We start from the raw sequence: 20955 nt of genomic DNA, 5'->3' as shown, positions 1-20955 counted from the left end.
AGTACAAGCTATTCCACTTCCTAGCATAAAACCACCTATTTGAGGACCCCTACCTGCTGATTATGATTCTACCAAACTTTCGGTGCACCATGTTCCCTACTATAAGTATGAGGCTCTTCTGTTAGAACGAGAGGCCTTATTGGCCCAGATTCAGGAGCTACATCAGATCATAAGGACTATGGATGTTGACAGGAAAGTAAAGGAGCTTCAGAATGAGATTCAGGTGACTCATAAAGTATGCGAGGCTAGACTTCATGGAACTACTTGTTAGTATGCAGTCCCAGATGCTCTTATGGGGTGGGCTAGAGAAGCATTGAAGGATTTTGAAAGACTTGGTGGAACAGAGTTTCCATAATGCTAAACGACAGGAATGATGTGATAAGTGATATATGTAAAATAGTGTGTAATCTGTATTATCAGACTTTTGGTGATAACGTGAATAATCTAGACTTGCTGAATAAGGAGTAGGCTTGTTGTACCTTTGCCTTTAATCACTAAACTTTGATATATATCAGTACATTTCCTTTCAAGCATTGTCATTTACTTTACCATACCTATTTTATCTTACTGCACCAGATATAAAACTGTTATGATAACATGTACCCTATTTCCCTTAATTGTTTATATTCTGTAAAGAAGCATGCAATTTACTTAGTTCAACTATTGAAAATGTTTTCAAAAAGAGATATTTCTGTTTTACAAAATCTTTTTCATAGAAAGGAATTTGTTTTAAAGGCTAAATAAATTGTTTGATTCTTTACAGAAAATGTCTCCCAGAAGAAATACCCGTTCCACCAACCAGAATGAAGAAACCAACAACAACAACAACACCCAAGATAACAACAACTAGAATTCCAACACAGGTCCCAAGACCCAACTGTAGCCCAGATGCTTCAGATCTTGACTCAACAAATAGTTCACCTGAATCAACAACAACAGAGGCAGACCAACCCTCAGGTAACCTTTAAGACCTTTCAGGCGGTGAATCCACCAGAGTTAAGGGTTTGTAGATCATATTGAGGCAAGAGTCTGGTTGAAGGAAATTGAGAAGGCATTTGCCTTAGTTAAAGGGAGAGAAGAGCAGAAGACTGAGTTTGCAAGTTATTACTTGAAGAATGAAGCCACCTACTGGTGGGAAACTGTTAGGATGTTAGAATGTATAGATGATGTTTTGTGGGATAGATTCAAGGAGTTATTTTTAGAGAAGTATTTCCCTCAGTTTGTTCAGGATCAAATGGAGTTGAAGATTCTAGAGCTAAAGCAGGGAAATATGTTAGTGGCAGATTATGAAAGTATGTTTGAGAAGTTGTCTAGGTTTGTGCCATCATATGTGGACACTGATAGGAATAAAGCTAAAAGGTTTCAGCAAGGACTCAAGCCATAGATCCGAGGGAAGGTGGCCATATTTGAGTTGGACACGTATACGGGAGTCGTGCAGAAGACTATGATTGCGGAGGCAGATAGTGAAATTTCTCAGAAGGAAAAGGAAGGTAAGAAGAGGAAGTTTAAGGGAAGTGAAGGACAATCCCAAGTAGGGAAGTTTTTAAATTTTAATCAGAGGAAGGGCAAGTTCCAGCTCGGAAGAAATTTGAACAGACAGAATGCAGGCAACGGAGGCCAAAGTAACCGCCCAGCCATTGGGAACCAGCCAATCCAGCAGAGACCAACTATGCCAGACTGTCAAGTCTGTGGAAAGAAATATGGTGGACTTTGCAACAATTTGAGTGTGGTCTGCTACAGATGCAACCAGATGGGGAACTATTCAAGGGAGTGTCATAATCAGTCAGTCAAAGAGCTAGTCAACAAAGACCATCCTACCAAGAATCAGGCAGGCAAGGTTCTAGCAATTGGATTTACTTGTTTCAAGTGTGGGAAGCCAGGACATATTGCAAGGGATTGCAAGGCACCAATTATAGTCAACAACATATTACGTATCATGGGAGCTACTCCAACCGTGAATGAACCTCCCAGAGCTAGAGTTTATGACATGTCTGTGAAGGATGTTATTGTGGATACTGATGTTGTGGCAGGTACGCTTACTGTGAAATCTTTATGTGCTAAAGTGCTAGTAGATTCAGGAGAAACTCGATCATTTATTTCTTAAGGTTTTGTTGATAAGTTGAATTTTACGGTTGAATTGTTAAATGAGATTATGACGGTAGAATTAGCAACTCAGGAGTGTGTATCTGTTAACCAAGTGTGTAAGAGTTGTAAGATTGAGATTTTTGGCCATACATTTGATGCTGACTTGATTCCCTTTACGTTAGGAGAGTTTGACATTATTTTAGGAATGGAATGGATATCTAAGCACGATGCTCAGATAGACTGTCATAATAAGAAAGTAATATTAAAGACGTTAGATGAAAAAGTGGTGACGTTTAGAGGCCAGAGATAAGCGAAGAAATTCTTGACGATGATTCAAGCTAAGAAGTTACTATGGCAAGGATGCGAGAATTTCATTGCATATATGATAGATAGAAGTCAAGAGCCAGCAAAGCTGGAAGATATTCCAGTGGTAAATAAATTTCCAGATGAATTACCAAGACTTCCTCCAGATAGAGAAATTGAATTTGCAATCGACTTGGCACCTAGAACGTAACCAGTATCTAAGGCCCCATACAAAATGGCGCCAGTTGAAATGAAGGAATTGGCAAAGCAATTGCAAGAATTATTGGAAAAAGGAATGATTAGACCCAGTGTATCCCAATGAGGTGTACCGGTACTATTTGTTAAGAAGAAAGACGGAAGCATGAGATTATGCATCGACTATCGAGAACTCAATAAGCTTACAATCAAGAACAAGTATCCATTACCTCGAATTGATGATTTGTTTGATCAGCTGAAAGGAGCCAAGTAGTTCTCTAAGATTGATTTGAGATCCGGATATCACCAATTGAAGATTAAACCTTAAGATATACCAAAGCCAGCTTTCAGAACAAGGTACGTTCATTATGAATTTTTAGTGATGTCTTTTGGATTGACCAATGTCCCCGCAACATTTATGGACTTGATGAACATATTTTTTAAGGAATATCTGGACAAGTTTGTCATTGTGTTTATTGATTATATCTTGATTTACTCAAATTCAACGGAAGACCACGCGGAGCATCTAAGGACAACTTTAGAAATTTTAAGAAGGAAGAAGTTATATGCCAAGTTTTCAAAGTGTGAGTTTTGGTTACAAGATGTTTAATTTTTAGGACAGATAGTCAGTAGTGAAGGGATCCAAGTGGACCCAGCAAAGATTGAAGCTGTTATGAATTGGGAAAGGCCTAAAACACTGTTAGATATATTTGAGATGTCATGTCTAATATGTTTCATGTTTAGTTTTCAGATCTTAACAAATAGGAAATATCAGGACTTACTGGAATCAGTACATACTGGAAGTCAGAAGATAGATATCAGAACTTAAGTGCGGGAGGACTTAAGGAAGGAAGCTGATTTACAGGATAGAAGTCGTGACTAAAACAAAAGAAGATATGCATGGAAAGAGTTAGAAGATAAGAAGACTTGTATAAGATATCTGATTGATATATTTGAGGATATAGAATTATATTCCATATCAATTAGAAGTTATCTTGTAACTGTGTACTATATAAACACAGACATAGGTTCACACTATATGTGTTATCATCATCGAGAAGATCATACATTGTAACCTAGCAGCTCTTAGTGATATTTGTTCATCACTGAGAGAGAACAGTTCCATTGTAACAGAGTTTATTATATTGAATATATATGTTTACTGTTACTTGTGTTCGAAATCGATTTGATTGTAATAAACATTGTTCTCAACCCCCTTCTACAGTGTTGTGTGACCTAACAATTGGTATCAGAACTTATCTGTTAACACACATACAGTAAAGATCCAAAAAATCATGTCTGTAGAAGCAAAAACTCCAACCAAGCCCACCAAAACTGAAAAAACTAAAAACAGTCAAATCCACAGTCGATATGAGACTATTAGGGTTCCCATACTGAGACCTTCTGAGTATCCCATATGGAAAGTGAAGATGGCTATGTTTCTGGAAGCTACAGATCCAGAATACCTTCACATAATTAATGAAAGACCACATAAGCCAACCAAGCTCTCTGTTGTAGTTGCAGATCAACCAGAAAAGACCATACCAAAGGAGAAAAATGAGTATACAGCTGAAGATATCTCATCCATTGCCAAGGATGCAAAGGTAAGGCATTTATTGCACAGTCCCATTGATAATGTCATGTCAAATAGGGTAATTCATTTCAAGACTTTAAAGGAGATCTGGGATGCTTTGGAGACAAGATGCCAGGGAACTGATGCAATCAAGAAGAACAGGAGGACTATACTCACTCAAGAGTATGAGCACTTTGACTCAAAAGCTGATGAGTCATTAACTGACTTATATGACAGGTTTTTCAAACTCTTGAATGATCTGTCACTGGTGGACAAGGAATATGATCTTGAAGATTCAAATCTAAAATTCCTTTTAGCTCTTCCTGAAAGTTAGGATTTGAAGTCTACTACTATAAGAGACAACTATGCTCTTGATGAAACTACTCTTGAGGAAATTTATGGTATGCTCAAGACTTATGAACTTAAGATGGATCAAAGGAGCAAGAGGCATGGGAGAAAGTCAAGGACAATTGCTCTTAAAGATGAGGAAGAATCCCCCAAAGTGGCTGTCTCAAAGAAAGGCAAAGGAAAGGCTCTCATTAAAAAGTCTGATTCAGAATCATTAAGTTCTGATGATGATGATTCAGAAACTGAAAGTTTACCTGAAATAGATGTTGATGAAGAGATGATGAAATTGTGTGCTCTTATGGTGAAAGGTATCACAAAGATAGCCTACAGGAAATTCAGAAGGGGAATGATGTTTTCCAAGAAAGGTGGAAGTTCAGATAAGAAAGGGTTCAGAAAGTATGAAGGCAAAAGTGCAAAGTCTGACAGAGGAGACAACTCAAATGTCAAATGCTACAATTGTGGTAAAAAAGGCCACATATCTCCTGACTGTAAGAAAGGAAAGAGTGACAAAGGCAAGGCACTTATCACAAAGAAGAAATGCTAGACAGACTCTTCAGATTCTGAAGATGAGGTGAATTATGCTTTAATGGCAAATGTTGATGGCAGCCCTGAAACTGCTGAATTGAAGGTAGCTCAAATAACTTATGCTTTTCATACTGATGATATTACTGAGTTGAGATTATATCTTAAAACCATGTTTATTAGTTAAAGAGATCAAACTTTAACATGTGAAAGATTAACTTCTGAAAATCTTGCTTATAAGAAAAGGAATGACTATTTGGAAAAAGAGTTAGTTATGTTCCATCAAACTCAGAAAGAAAGAGATGATGCTTTTTATGTTAGAGATAAATTGCTAAAATTGAATCAATCTCTAAAAACTGAGTTAGAAAAAGAAAGGGAGATTATCAGGACTTGGACTAACTCTGGCAGAACAACTCAGAACTTATTAAGTAGTGGAAACTGGAATGAGGGCTTAGGTTATGGAGATGATAAAAGTGAAAAAGGAACTGAACAAATTAAGCCAATTGTTATTAAACAGACTGCTAAGCCAAAGGTAAATCCTGTTAAGTTTGTAGATAAAACTGTAAAGTCTTATTCTGAAAAGATGAAAGAGTCTGTGACAGAAGTTAAGGAAAAGTCAACTTCTGACAAATTAGAACAGGATAAACCAGCTGAAGTTAACATAGGCTTAATGACTAAGAAGCAGTTTAAGCATAAGCTGAAAGAAATAAGGAATGTCAACAAGGGGAAGGCAGCTAGGAAAAAATAGGAATGGAAAGGAAGGTGTAAATAAAAGCAATAATTATATGCCTTTTCCTAATGCTCCTAGAAAGAAATGTTATAACTGTGGAAACTCTAACCATATTGCTTCTTTTTGCAGAAAGAATAAGAATATAAACTCTTTACCTCTTAAGTCAAGAGTTAAGAGTCAGTCTGTTAGGTTTAAGCCACAAAATCCTTGTTTTCATTGTGATAGTTTATGGCATTCCATTTATACTTGTAAGGAATATCATAGTTTGTACTATGATTATTATCAAATAAAACCTTCTTTGAAGAAAGTTACTTTAATTCCTTCTAGTGTAAAGTCTGATGCAAAGTCTGATATAAGTTCTGATAAACAGCATGTTAGCATAAACTCTGATATTAAATCCGCTGCAAATGCTAACAAACTTAAAAAGGCCAAAGGATCCAAGCAAGTCTGGGTCCTTAAAACTAACCATTAGTGGTCTTTGTGATTGCAGGGCAACGGGAAAAAACATCCTAGTACTGGATAGTGGATGTTCAGGACATATGACTGGAAATAAAGCCCTGCTCTCAGATTTTGTTGAGAAAGCTGGCCAAGGAATTTCTTATGGAGATGGCAACATGGGAAAACTCTGGGATATGGCAATATTAATCTTGGGAATTTCATCATTGAATCAGTAGCTCTTGTCTCAGGACTTCAACACTATCTGCTAAATGTGAGTCAAATATGTGATAGAGGTTATCATGTGGATTTCTTTGAAGAACACTGTGAACTTGTAAGCAATTCTACAGGCAAAGTGGTTCTGAAAGGTTACAGGCATGGTAACATTTATGAAGCCATACTTTTAATAAGTACTGATGGTTCTGCAATATGTCTGTTGAGTAGAGCATCAATTGAAGAAAGCTGGAATTGGCAAAAAAGACTCTCTCATTTAAACTCACTACACCATATATGGCTTTTACCAACACTTTTTTCTGTAATATCCCATATTTTCAGATATTATTATTATTATTTGGAATTATACATGTGATTTTTATGTGAATTTTAGTGAATTATATGATAATTGGAGTTGATGTTTAGATGTTTATATGTCATATTATTTGAGTATTTTAATTTGTTATATGTCCAGAATAAAGTATAGATAATTGTGATATTTTCTGGTAATTTTTTGACAGTAATATGATTTTATAATGATTTATGGATTTATTAATTATTTTCAGAGTAATTACAAAATTATTTTATAAAGCCGGGTATCGTCCAACTTCAACCGTTTTTACGTTTTTACAACCCGAAACCCATCCGAAAACTCCTTTCTAACCTAATCGGGTAATTTCGGACATTTTCCGTGTTTTGACTTTTTCGATCTGGATTACGGTTGGACCCGTACGCGTCCCGGCGTACAATTTTCTATACGCTAGTCATTTCGGTAGATCAATAAAACCCGTATTCTTGAAAGACGGGATATTATTACATTATTTTCGTTAATTATGTTTTATAAAAGCTCGGTTTGATAATTATCCAAATCTGGTATTAAATTGTATCGTTTTTATAGTTACTTAGCGGCTAAGTAATCTATTTTCGGATCGTTAGGAGTTACTTAGCGACTAAGCAACTAATTTATCGTTCCAAAACAATCCAACACGATCCAATATTCCATAAATATATATAGCCTATTTCTTATTTCATTTATTTCGTTTATTCAATTGCAACCAATACGAATATAGTAAATACAGAGAAAAAACCTGGAAACCGATACGTTCTTGAGAATCAAACGCATGAGCGAAGGCGTTAACGAACTCCGATTCAAGCGTGTAACATATCAAAACGAAGCTCTCGAAAAGTACTTTCACAATCAATTATCCGTTTTTATGCAGAAATCAAGGTATTTTTCTAATATACTTATTTTAATTTGAATTATTTATGAATTAAATTATGAAGTTTTGTTCTTGATATTGTTGATATGATTTGATGATTCCATCGTGTAGATAATAATTTTCTGGTCAAATTGGTATATTATATGTCAAAAACTGAGTTCAATAACATGGTTAAATTGGAGTTTGATTTTCGGATCATGAAATTATGGTTTATATTGGTTGAATGTTTTTAATTACTTTTTAGGGGTTTTTATCTTGTTGATTCTAGGTTAAATCGAATGAAACCATCGAATAGATCGTATCATAAGAAAATGATTGATATAATCGGGACTAAATGACGATTTGTAATTCGAGTTCGCTGGAAAATCAACGGCGACGTGGAACTTTGGCTGGATTTTCCGGCCAAATCATTAATGTAGGGTTGAATTTGTTGACTGAAATGAGTCCCTGGTACTGTAAACTTGAGTTCTGCAGCTTTTGGTGCCGTTCTGGGCATGCACAGCCGACCAGCGGTGTTGTCGCCGGTGACGATGTCAGAGAAGACGACGGGGGAGGAAAATTTACAATTCAGCCCCCGTTGTTCTTCCAAGTTTCGGATTTTGTACCTAATTTTGCAACTGTGACACTTCCAATTTTACGACCAAAAGTTTTGAAAAACTTACACTTTACACCCAGAAATGTATATTTTTAAAAATTATTTTCATTTATTTATTTTAATTCCAAGAATTCATTTTAGTTATTTATTAATCCAAAAATAAATTTGAATTATTTTATTAATTAATTTTAATTAGTTTTTAATTACTTTAATTAATCGATTAATTTAATATTAATTGATTAATTTAATATTAATTGATTAATTAATTTAATAAATTATTAATTGATTTTAATTGATTTAATAATTAGATTTAATTATTTATTTGGATTTAAAATTCTGAAAAATAGTTTCGAGCTTTAAAATATTATTTTAAAATTATTTTCAAGGCTTGATAATTATTATAAAATTATTTTAAAGTCATATTTAGGTATTTAAACCCTATTATTTAATTATAAAATGATTACGAGACCCGTTTTAATTCTGAAAAATATTCAAAAATTCATATTAAATCAGTCGTTCGTCTGTTTAATACGAAACGAACGCCTCTAGACTCAGAAAAATATTCCGCTTTCAATAAAAATACTTTCGGGACCCAAATCCTTTTGTTTCGAAAGGCCGCTTGTTTTACAAGCCATCCTGAGTCAATTATTGATCGATAAATCATATTTTTGACCTGATTTTAGTTTTAAATGTACCAAGTCGAACCTTTTGAGGAACCGAGGCGTGTGTTATATGAATTATGTGATACGCGAGTTATGTGTTTACGTGTTATGTGAATTATGTGCATATGTGGATCAAGAGTCTTGTGTTTGTCTGTTATATTTATGTGTGGGCTATCGTATGGGTAGACGATAAGGTATTGACGCACAGTTCGTCGAGTGATTATCGTTTAAGCGATTAAAGTTATATCTTTTAATTATAGATGCAGATCATTCGAGTTGATCAGGACAAGATGTTGGATAAAGAATGAGATGGAATGGTATTGGGTATCTGGCTTCTAGCAATCGCAGGAGCAGCATATCAGTAAAGTGTTGAAAATAAAGGCGGTGATGTTTTGAGACCGAATGTCAGAATAGATGCGTCTTTGCGAGTGTGACTAATTGCTAAAAACCCAAAGGCAAGTATCTCTATCATCGCTTATTGTTCAAGTGATATTTATTTTAAATCTTCTTATGCCAGTATTGGTTTTCTTATTCTCAGTTCGGAATAGATAAATAGTTTACATATCGCTGAATTAAATGATTCTGTTTATGCAAGCACTCTTCTGCTATTCTATGTTCAGAATAGTTAAGTGATTTTACTTATCAAATTACCGGTTTTATAAATGTTTTTGATTTTGAGAAAGATGACGTTGTTTTGGTTTTTATGCCCAAGTAAATGGGCTAATAAAAGTTTATAAGGGTGTCGAGTATTATGACCCCTCTCAATAAAATGTTTTAAGATTGGATGGTTGCGTAAGAGGCCGTGGCGGCAGTCCAGTGGAGATTTAGGTATTAAACAGGATATAATACCATTAGGCCGATATGTGCCTTGGGTGCCCCATTTGTTTAGCTGGGTATGCTTCGGCATACCGGTGTTGCTCCGCGGCTGATCACCGGCGGCAACACATCGTCGTTCGAGGATTCCAATATAAATTATTATATTGCTTTTGATAATCTTATAAGGAATGATTTATCAACTGTTTTGGTTTTGAATAAAGGTGGAATACAGTTTTGATTCAGTTGCTGATTGATGTGGATATTTAAGTTGTTGTTAAATATCAAAGGTGGTATTAATGTAGATGATTGATGTTGACTTCCATATTTTAGCGTGGGTAGGTTGTAAACATCAAAGTTCGTATTGATATCTAATTTGATAAGACACCAAAATCAATATTAATATTAAGAGTTGAGTTTTGAATAAAGTTTATGATTCAATCTATAATCATTGTTTCTTGTTATTGTTGTTTACGTTATTTCCGTAAATATTGCTTTACGAGTGTTGTTCTTGTCAAGATTCAAAATATTATTGAAGCATTTCGCTCAAAAATATCAATAAGAGTTTTGAATACAGAGAGAAACAATTATCCGATTCTTTATTAAATTTTCTGTTTCAGCAATTATGATTTTTAAAATGTTCTGCGCTATTACAGATGTTGGTTTTATATCAAAACGACCCTATATATGTTACAATGATCTTGCTGAGCATTTTTCCCGCTCATACTTGCCTGTTTTCAAATTTAACCTCCAGTGAGGATTAACTTGCGCTGTTTAGTCGCGTAATTCGAGGAAGCAAAGAAGAAGCTTTTGGAAGGTGGTTGGTCCAGGGTTTGCGAACTAGGGTAAGTTCTTTTGTGTAAGGTTGTTTATATTATATTATATTATAGTTGTGTATTTTATTTGGGCCTAGTATACTTTATTTCGAAGTTATACTAGTGGGTTTAGTTTTGAGTTGGAATATATTGAAAAGAGTTTTAAAAGAAAGTGAAAAATTCATGTGTGGAATTTGGATTTCTTGTTTCTAGAACTGTAACCTTAAAAGATCTTGGATTAGTTTGGGGTCATAAATGCTAAATATCTTCCGCTGGCAGTTATTTATTGACTTAACTAATTATTTTTGGTTGAGGTTTCATAGTGACGACCAAATCCTCTGACCCCCGGATTTGGGGGCATTATAGGTTGGTATCAGAGCTGAGGTTATAGTAAACTAGAAATGAGAGTGTGTAGGAGTGTGTATAGCTATGTGAGGACGCTTGAGCTCATATCAAGTTCCTGTTAGAGTATTGGATATAGTACCAACGAGTAAGTTAAGATAAGGCGTATTCGTTTGAGATGGTTTTGCTGAGCTGGATGGAACTCCTGGCAGTTGCAAACTTCTATTGTGGAATCTTCCGAGACTACGATTCGACGACGATGGAGATTATCGATATCCTTGGAATGTGAAGAAGTATCTAGAATCAGATGACAAATCAACAGAAGAGTTCAAAAAGAAGATAAGTTTAAGACCTTGGCAATACCTTCTCTTTCTATAACTCCTTTTGACATCTCTAAAAAAGAAGTAATTGTTAGAGGATACATTCCCTAAACACTTATTTTCAATCATATTTGTGTTTTAAATATGCCAGAGACTGTCATGAAACCTATTTTCAGGTTTTGATAGCTCTTTCAAGTTGTGATATTGGACTTCTACTTTTCTTATATGATGGATAGTATCTTGGTGATGTGACACCACTTGCTCATTTGGTGCCAGAATTTTGTTCTCTGGATTTCATTTCCTTCATAAATATCAGCTTTGAAATCTTTTCAGTTTTATTCATTTGATTCTAAATTCCTTTGATATTTTTTTTCTGACTTAGATGAACAACCCTAACTATAGGGGACACAAGGTATACCTTTCTGTGTGATAGGAGTTGGATGGGACACCATCACTTGTGTTTGTTATGAATACATGAATGTTAACAACCTTTAGTAGTGTCTTGATTTTGGCACGCAACACCAAGTTTGTTTGATCATATTAATCTCTCATTTATTCTTTTATTTCAACAATACTTTTTCATAAACTAAGATTTTGGTCCTGTTATGATATGGGATTCATTTATTTTTGGAATTCCATGATTTTATTATCTGAAATATTCAAAGGTATGCCAATCAAGTTAAGCTGAGTTATCCTGCTCGAGTCAAAGTAAGGCTATGTGATGGGATTACCAAGAGCAACCATGGACTGCGATGCGGTTATAATATCAGTGGCATATACCGAAGTCAGTCTGTTTCTCTACTTCTATCTCTATTTATCTCTCTCTTTCATTCTCTCTATCTTTCTCTCTATTCTTCCTTCTCGCAATCAGTAAAAGTGATTCTATTGAGAAATTGGTCAAAGGATGTGGATGGAACAGTGGTGCGGAGTGAAGCTCCCGTGATAACTGTGTGGCACAAGAAATCCAAGTTATCTGGAATTTTGAGAAAAGTTACATATGCAAGATGGAGAAGTTGGTAACAAAACCCTTAGTGATTTCTTCTACTGATTCCGAGGACGGAATCCTTATAAAGGGGGGTAGATTGTAATATCCCATATTTTCAGATATTATTATTATTATTTAGAATTGGTTAAGTGATTTTTATGTGAATTTTAGTGAATTATATGATAATTGGAGTTGATGTTTAGATGTTTATATGTCATATTATTTGAGTATTTTAATTTGTTATATGTCCAGAATAAAGTATAGATAATTGTGATATTTTTCTGATAATTTTTGGACAGTTATATGATTTTATAATGATTTATGGATTTATTAATTATTTTCTGAGTAATTACAAAATTATTTTATAAAGCCGGGAATCGTCTAACTTCAACCGTTTTTACGTTTTTACAACCAGAAACTCTTCCAAAACCTCCTTCCTAACCTAATCGGGTAATTCCAGACATTTTCCGTGTTTTGAGTTTTTCGATCCGGATTACGGTTTGACCCGTATGCGTCCCGGCGTACAATTTTCGATACGCTAATCATTTCGGTAGATCAATAAAACCCGTATTCTTGAAAGACGGGATATTATTACATTATTTTCGTTTATGATGTTTTATAAAAGCTCGGTTTGATAATTATCCAAATATGGTATTAAATTGTATCGTTTTTATAGTTACTTTGCGGCTAAGTAATCTATTTTTGGATCGTTTGGAGTTACTTAGCGACTAAGCAACTAATTTATCGTTCCAAAATGATCCAACACGATCCAATATTCCATAAAAATATATAGCCTATTTCTTATTTCATTTATTTCATTTATTCAATTGCAACCAATACGAATATAGTAAATATAGAGAAAAACCCTAGGAACCGATACGTTCTTAAGAATTAAACGCACGAGCGAAGGCGTTAACGAACTCTGATTCAAGCATGCAACATATCAAAACGAAGCTCTCGAAAATTACTTTCATAATCAATTATCCGTTTTTATGCAGAAATTAAGGTATTTTTCTGATTTAATTATTTTAATTCGAATTATTTATGAATTAAATTATGAATTTTTGTTCTTGATGTTGTTGATATGATTTAATGGTTCCATCGTGTAGATAATAATTTTCTGGTCAATTTGGTATATTATATGTCAAAAACTGAGTTCAATAACATGGTTAAATTTGAGTTTGATTTTCGGATCATGAAATTAGGGTTTATATTGGTTGAATATTTTTAATTGATTTTTAGGGGTTTCTATCATGTTGATTCTGGGTTAAATCGAATGAAACCATCGAATAGATCATTTCACAAGCAAACGATTGATATAATCGGGACTAACTGACGATTTGTAATTCGAGTTCGTCGGAAAATCGACGGTGACGTGGAACTTAGGCTGGATTTTCCGGCCAAATCATTAACGTAGGGTTGAATTTGTTGACTGAAATGAGTCCCTGGTACTGTAAACTTGAGTTCTGCAGCTTTTGGTGCCGTTCTAGGCTTGCGCAGCCGGCCAGCGGTGTTGCCGTCGGTGACGTTGTCAGAGAAGACGACGGGGGAGGAAAAATTACAATTCAGCCCCCGTTGTTTTTCCAAGTTTCTGATTTTGTACCTAATTTTGCAACTGTGACACTTCCAATTTTACGACCCAAAGTTTTGAAAAACTTACACTTTACACCCGGAAATGTATATTTTAAAAATTATTTTCATTTATTTATTTTAATTCCAAGAATTCATTTTAGTTATTTATTAATCCAAAAATAAATCTGAATTATTTTATTAATTAATTTTAATTAATTTTTAATAAATTTAATTAATCGATTAATTTAATATTAATTGATTAATTAATTTAATTAATTATTAATTGATTTTAATTGATTTAATAATTAGATTTAATTATTTATTTGGATTTAAAATTCTGAAAAATAGTTTCGAACTTTAAAATATTATTTTAAAATTATTTTCAAGACTCGATAATTATTATAAAATTAATTTAAATTCATATTTAGGTATTCAAACCCTATTATTTAATTATAAAATGATTTAGAGACCCTTTTTAATTCCGAAAAATGTTCAAAAATTCATATTAAATCAACTCATCCGTTTAATACGAAACGAATGCCTCTAAACTCAGAAAAATATTCCGCTTTCAATAAAAATACTTTCGAGACAAAAATCCTTTTTTTTCAAAAGGCCGCTTGTTTTACATGTCATTCTCAGTCAATTATTGATCGATAAATCATATTTTTGACCCGATTTCAGTTTTAAACGTACCAAGTCGAACCTTTTGACGAACCGAGGCGTGTGTTATATGAATTATGTGATACGTGAGTTATGTGTTTACGTGTTATGTGAATTATATGCATATATGGATCAAGAGTCCTGTGTTTGTCTATTACATTTATGTGTGGGCTATCGTATGGGTAGACGATAAGGTATTGACGCATCGTTCGTCGAGTGATTATCATTTAGGTGATTAAAGTTATATCTTTTAATTATAGATGTGGATCATTTGAGTTGATCAGGACAAGACGTTGGATAAAGAATGAGATGGAATGGTATTAGGTATCTGGCTTCTAGCAATCGCAGGAGCAACATATCAGCAAAGTGTTGAAAATAAATGCGGTGATATTTTGAGACCGAATGTCAGAATAGATGCGTCTTTGCGAGTGTGAGTAATTGCTAAAAACCCAATGGCAAGTATCTTTATCATCACTTATTGTTCAAGTGATATTTATTTTAAATCTTCTTATGCCAGTATTGCTTTTCTTATTCTCAGTTCGGAATAGATAAATAGTTTACATATCGCTGAATTAAATGATTCTGTTTATGCAAGCACTCTTCTGTTATTCTATGTTCAGAATAGTTAAGTGATTTTACTTATCAAATTACCAGTTTTATAAATGTTTTTGATTTTGAGAAAGATGACGTTGTTTTGGTTTTTATGCCCAAGTAAATGGGCGAATAAAAGTTTATAAGGGTGTCGAGTATTATGACCCCTCTCAATAAAATGTTTTAAGATTGGATGGTTGCATAAGAAGCCGTGGCGGCGGTCCAGCGGAGATTTATGTATTATAAGAATATAATACCATTAGGCCGATATGTGCCTTGGGTGCCCCATTTATTTAGTTGGATATGCTTCGGCATACCGGTGTTGCTCTGCGGCTGATCACCGGCGGCAACACGCCGTCGTTCGAGGATTCCAATCTAAATTATTATATTGCTTTTGATAATCTTATATGGAATGATTTATCAACTATTTTGGTTTTGAAAAAGGTGGAATACAGTTTTGATTCGTTTGCTGATTGATGTTGATATTTAAGTTGTTGTTAAATATCAAAGGTGGTATTAATGCAGATGATTAATGTTGACTTCCATATTTTAGCGCGAATAGGTTGTAAGCATCAAAGTTCTTATTGATATCTAATTTGATAAGACATCAAAATGAATATTAATATCAAATATGAGTTTTGAATAAAGTTTATAATTCAATCCATAATCATTGTTTCTTGTTATTGTTGTTTACGATATTTCGTAAACATTGCTTTACGAGTGTTGTTCTCGTCAAGATTCAAAGTATTGCTGAAGCATTTCTCTCAAAAATATCAAAAAGAGTTTTGAATACAGAGAGAAACAATTATCCGATTCTTTATTAAATTTTCTATTTCAGCAATTATGATTTTTAAATTGTTCTTCGCTATTGCAGATGTTGGTTTTATATCAAAACGACCCTATATATGTTATAATAATCTTGCTGAGCATTTCTCCCGCTCATACTTGCCTATTTTTAAATTTAACCTCCAGTGAGGATTAACTTGCGCTGTTTAGTTGCGTAATTCGAGGAAGAAAAGAAGAAGCTTTTGGAAGGTGGTTTGTCCAGGGTTTGCGAACTAGCGTAAGTTCTTTTGTGTAAAGTTGTTTATATTATATTATATTATAGTTGTGTATTTTATTTGGGCCTAGTGTACTTCATTTCGAAGTTATGCTAGTGGGTTTAGTTTTGAGTTGAAATTTAGTGAAAAGAGTTTTAAAAGAAAGTGAAAAATTTATGTGTGGAATTTGGATTTCTTGTTTCTAGAACTGTAACCTTAAAAGATCTTGGATTAGTTTGGGGTCATAGATGCTAAATATCTTCCGCTAGCAGTTATTTATTGATTTAACAGATTATTTTTTGGTTGAGGTTTCATAGTGACAACCAAATCCTCTGATCCTGGATTTGGAGGCGTTATATTTTCGGTGTTACAAGCTAAAGTGTTACCTTAAGTTACTAAAATTTGATATAAGATAACACTTTGGTTTGGTGTTACAGTAGATGTCATTTGATGTTACTATAGGCATGATCAGATTTCTATTGTAACAAGAAATGTAGTGTTGTAGTTGATAATTAAAAAAGCGTTACAAGAACTAGAAATTTGGGCGGCATTTACATTATTGGTGTTTGGCGGGTCAAATTTTGACCGAAATATTGGGCGGCCAAAGCTAAAATCTAACCCGCTCTTGAATAAAAATTACTTAACCTACAAATACTAGATTGTCTTTGGCTCTGTTTGGGATTGTTGTTAAAAATTGCTGTGTGTTAGAAAAAGTGCTGCTGGAAAAAGTGCTGTTTTAAAAATCAGATGACTGTTTGGTAATTTTTTTGATTCGTATATGTTTTGATGCAAAAAATTAAAAATAATGATGCTTTTGGGAAGGTTTGATGGTGAAATCAGCATCTGCTTCCCGCAACAGCTGAAAATCAGCTTTTTCTAAAAGCAGGGGGACTTACTTTCTCTAACGGCAGCTTTTAAGCCAAAAACACTTTTCAGAAAAGCAGTTTTTAAATTTTACTAAACAATTTTTTAACAGTTTTTCAGGGAAAAGCTCTGTTGCTGTCTGCAACAGCAGTACCAAACACACTTTATCTCTCTCGCTTCTTATTTTTACTCTCATCTTCCCCGTTCTAAAATCTCTCTCTCTCTCTAACACTTACTCTTCACCACTCTCTCTGACAGATCGTGTTCAAAAAATTGGATTTTAATCGGGTATGGCAGTAGATTGATTTATGTTTGTGGCTTCAATCAGATAGTTTAGGGTTCCACTAATTAGGGTTTGAATTGAGGATTTCAACATTTAGTCGGGTATAATTCTAATTTTCTGCTCATATTTGTGTGTATATCTTCTTATATGCTAATATTTGAGTGTATATCTCCTTGTATGTGTATATATTTAGGTTGAGATTTATTTTTTCTTAAGGGGTGATATTTATGTGATATTTATGTTTTGTGTTTTTCAGGGTTACCATTTTTCTTATGGAGTTGGAAATTTGAAGGACACAGATCAGTAATTGACAACAATATTTTTGTTATGTTCACGATTTTGACCAACTTGGAGTTTGGTAATTTATATTCTGTATATTTATTTAGTTTTATCATGTGTGTGATTATTGTGATGTACTACGGATTCAAAAACTGTGATATACTATGAATTCAATTTTTTTTGTTTTTCGATCTGGACTGTTTGCATGTGAGTATTTGACTATATTGCTGATGTTATTTTGTTATTGTTATTTTCGTAGTACTTGTTGAGTGTTGAGTGTTGAGTGTTTATGCTTTTGTAAACCTTACTATAGTTTATTAAGATGTGTGGCGATTTTGTTAAACAGCTAGTCTGCTATATATGGATCGACAAATCTATCATTTGGAACTACATTCCTGCCATTGATTTCTATATTCCCTCACTTTCAAATTTACTGTTTACATTATTCAGGATCCATCTTTTCTTTGGTATTTGCTAAGCTAAGGTTTCAGATACAAGATCTACCTTTTATGCTTTGGTATCTCTATATCATTGCTCTGTTTAGTGCCATGTAAAGGTCCATTACTCACATTAAACTGCTTCATAATCTCATTTATACATTCACCTTGGGAATCATGAAATGCCAAAATATTTTATATATTTAAATTACTTATGTATTCCTGTAACATGATATAAGATGTCAATATGATATCATGTTAATTAATGTTGTGCTTGTATATATAATTATCCTATTCTATTTTTTTCATGTAGTAGTAGATGATATCCCTAAAAGTGTATGGTTGATAAGAAGAATTGGAAGATTAAAAGCTGGTGTGCAGTATGAGCCACCAAGTAAGTTCCTTATTAAAATGGTATATATATGCACGATGTCATTACTATAATTGCTAATATGTCTTCTTTATAAAAGAGTTTATTTTTTTAAAATGTTAGCGATCTTCTGTCAAGTCTTGTTTGTATACTTGGTAATGTACTGTTTTTAGGTTGACATTTAATGTAAGTACTATAATCAGCATAGTCGCAATGGAGTACAATTGTACAAATGAGACATCTTACTAGCTAGATCTCAACAGTTTGTTGTTAGAAATCTTTAGTGTTTCATTTGCTCAATTCAGGAAGCATTATGGTTCATGATTTGAAGCTGATATTTTAGCATGATATTTTCTGTTTCAGTCATTTTTTCAGGTTGATACTTTTCTAGCTAGTTGTGTAGTTATTCATCTTCAATTTTATCAGACTTATGTTATTCATTATTACTACATTACTATTGAAATTTATCAGCAGGGGAAAACTTAATATAAATATATTAATGATTTGTGACTGAAAAATATACAACCAAAAAGAGAAGAATGCTATACAAAGCAGATACTCTCTTCTCATTCTATTACTGTAAGGTTTTCTCCTATTTTTCTTAATTTTTATGTTAGTTCCCCATCTAGTATATAGGCTGCTCTTTGTATGGCCCTGGCAACCCTTCAGATTTCATGCTGAATTGCTGCCTGTCATCCTAGAAGTCCTGTGGGCTGAGAAATGGCTTGGACTATTGAAGAGAAGTAAGAATGTCGGCTCTCACTTACATTATTAGGCCCATATATCTACACAACACCCTTAAAATTTAGAATCATATTCTGAAATTTGATAACAGTTACTAGACTGTTAGAAGTTAGAATAACTATGCATTGCATTCATCAACCAAGACATTTGTACACCACTGAAAGTAAGTATAACCTTAATATTTTTGCACCCTCGTACAGAGGTACCCTCGATATTTATTACTCTCTTGTATACACATTCAGTTTCTCTTAGTTTATTATTGACTGGAGGTAAAGGTTCACTGTATATGTGAGCATACTTTTGTAAAGAGGCTAACAAACCATACTCTTTTGTCCCTTAGTTTATGGAAATGGATTGTCTAGGGCCAATACGTGAAAAAGATGAAAGCTAAATATAATGTGGCAAGTCAATAAAAACTTCCGACTAAAGGTGTTACTTTCATTTCTGTTGTTTTCTCAGTTTATCTGAAACATGTTTGCTTCAGAATTCAGTTATGATATGTACATTACCTTACAGGGAAAGATAGGGCCTCTCAGTTCTTCCTTAGCTTTAGCTTTTAAATCATGGTGGAAACCTGCCTTCACTCTTAGCCTTTCAGGTATTTATTATATTCTGATTCTGATTTTACCTCTATTGTATTGAGATCCCAAGCTATAACTTATAATATAAATTATAATATGTGATGCTGATATAACTTACGAGAATAATGTATATTACCGAATCCTGTGTTCGGGTAGAATTTCCTTGAAGTGGTTAAAATCCTTCCCAAATGCAAGGAGATTTGAATAAAATGCATGATAAGTCATTAAGTTTCACTAAAAATTATTTTGCTATACTTTGTAGGCTTATTGCTTCAGGTGTGCAATCTAATGGGTCTCAAAGTATCAAGCAGTAACAAGTTGGAAAATTTGACCCCAATTACCATGTTGTATAGGCTACAAAATCTGGGACTATTGCAGATGGATAATTGCAGTATTTTGATCTTTGAAGTTGGTGTTGACGGAAGCAACACAGCTGCATGTTCACAGATAGGTTTACATGACATATTTCTAGTAGAGTCTAATTTGGACATGATGAGGCACATGTGTGGTAACCAAGCTTTTATGCATTTGAACAATTTTGTGTGTCAAATAATTTGTTTGCCTTTGGAGAATTTAGTACTTCGTTTGTATTTATTAAATTTGAACTTTGGTTAATAATTTTTTAAGTTATTGATGTATTTATTTTTTTAATTTTGCCAGTAGAATTTTAATTATTACATATGAAAAAATTTAAATGTGTAACCAATAATTTTTTTATGTTGTTAAACATAGGAAAAAATGTTACAATAAATACAAGAGTGTTAAAAAAAGGATTGTTACAATAAGATATAAATATGTTACCAAAAGTTTGAACTGTTTAGTTATCGAGTGTTACAATAGCAAATACGATGTTGTAAAAGAGTTTATTGTAACATGTTTTTCGGTTTAATTAAAGGTTTAGGGGTGTTACAATAGAACTGTGGTTACACCTGAATGGTGTTGCTATAGATAATGAAAGTGTAACCATATGGGGTCTGTGGTTACATTTTTAGCTATGTTACCAAAGTTTAAAAAAATGTTACTATAGACCCCTATTGTAACATGAGCAAATCCAACACCACCAAATTTTCAAAAAGTGTAATCATAACGCAATTTTTTGCTTGAGGTAACACTTTAGTCCCTTAACAATATGACAAGAATTACAGGAGGTGATAAGAATTACAGAAAGGGGGTTGAATGAAATTCTTGAAACTTTTTCTTAAAATAAAAATGTTCTAACTCGAATATATATATAAGTGTGAATTGATTAGCATAATGCGGAATAGTTACTTAAATGAATCAAAACACAAGTAATTAAAAATGAGTCTTTAAAAACTTTCTGGTGGATTTGAATGATTCCACCAGATATATATAATATATATCGAGAGAACCCTGTGTG

At 33.4% G+C, this 20955-nt stretch overlaps 1 long non-coding RNA gene across 5 annotated transcripts; it reads left to right on the top strand.

Annotated features, from left to right (window-relative positions):
- Positions 1-17026: 17026 nt before the first annotated feature.
- On the top strand, positions 17027-20233 carry LOC141724610 (uncharacterized). 5 transcript variants are annotated; one of them, XR_012576789.1, is made up of 7 exons: positions 17031-17267; positions 17423-17524; positions 18196-18276; positions 18882-18995; positions 19337-19425; positions 19513-19594; positions 19840-20233. It is a non-coding gene; the product is annotated as an uncharacterized LOC141724610 (long non-coding RNA). The 5 variants fall into 5 exon arrangements; XR_012576792.1 differs by lacking the exon at positions 18882-18995 and adding an exon at positions 17896-18001; XR_012576788.1 differs by having other exon boundaries at positions 17027-17267; positions 18882-19425.
- The last annotated feature ends 722 nt before the right edge of the window (positions 20234-20955 follow it).

This window comes from Apium graveolens, chromosome 5 (genome assembly GCF_009905375.1).
Source record: "Apium graveolens cultivar Ventura chromosome 5, ASM990537v1, whole genome shotgun sequence".
NCBI lineage: Eukaryota > Viridiplantae > Streptophyta > Magnoliopsida > Apiales > Apiaceae > Apium > Apium graveolens.
The sequence above is the reverse complement of the archived record's forward strand: the minus strand, read 5'-3'. Positions and strand labels throughout refer to the sequence as shown.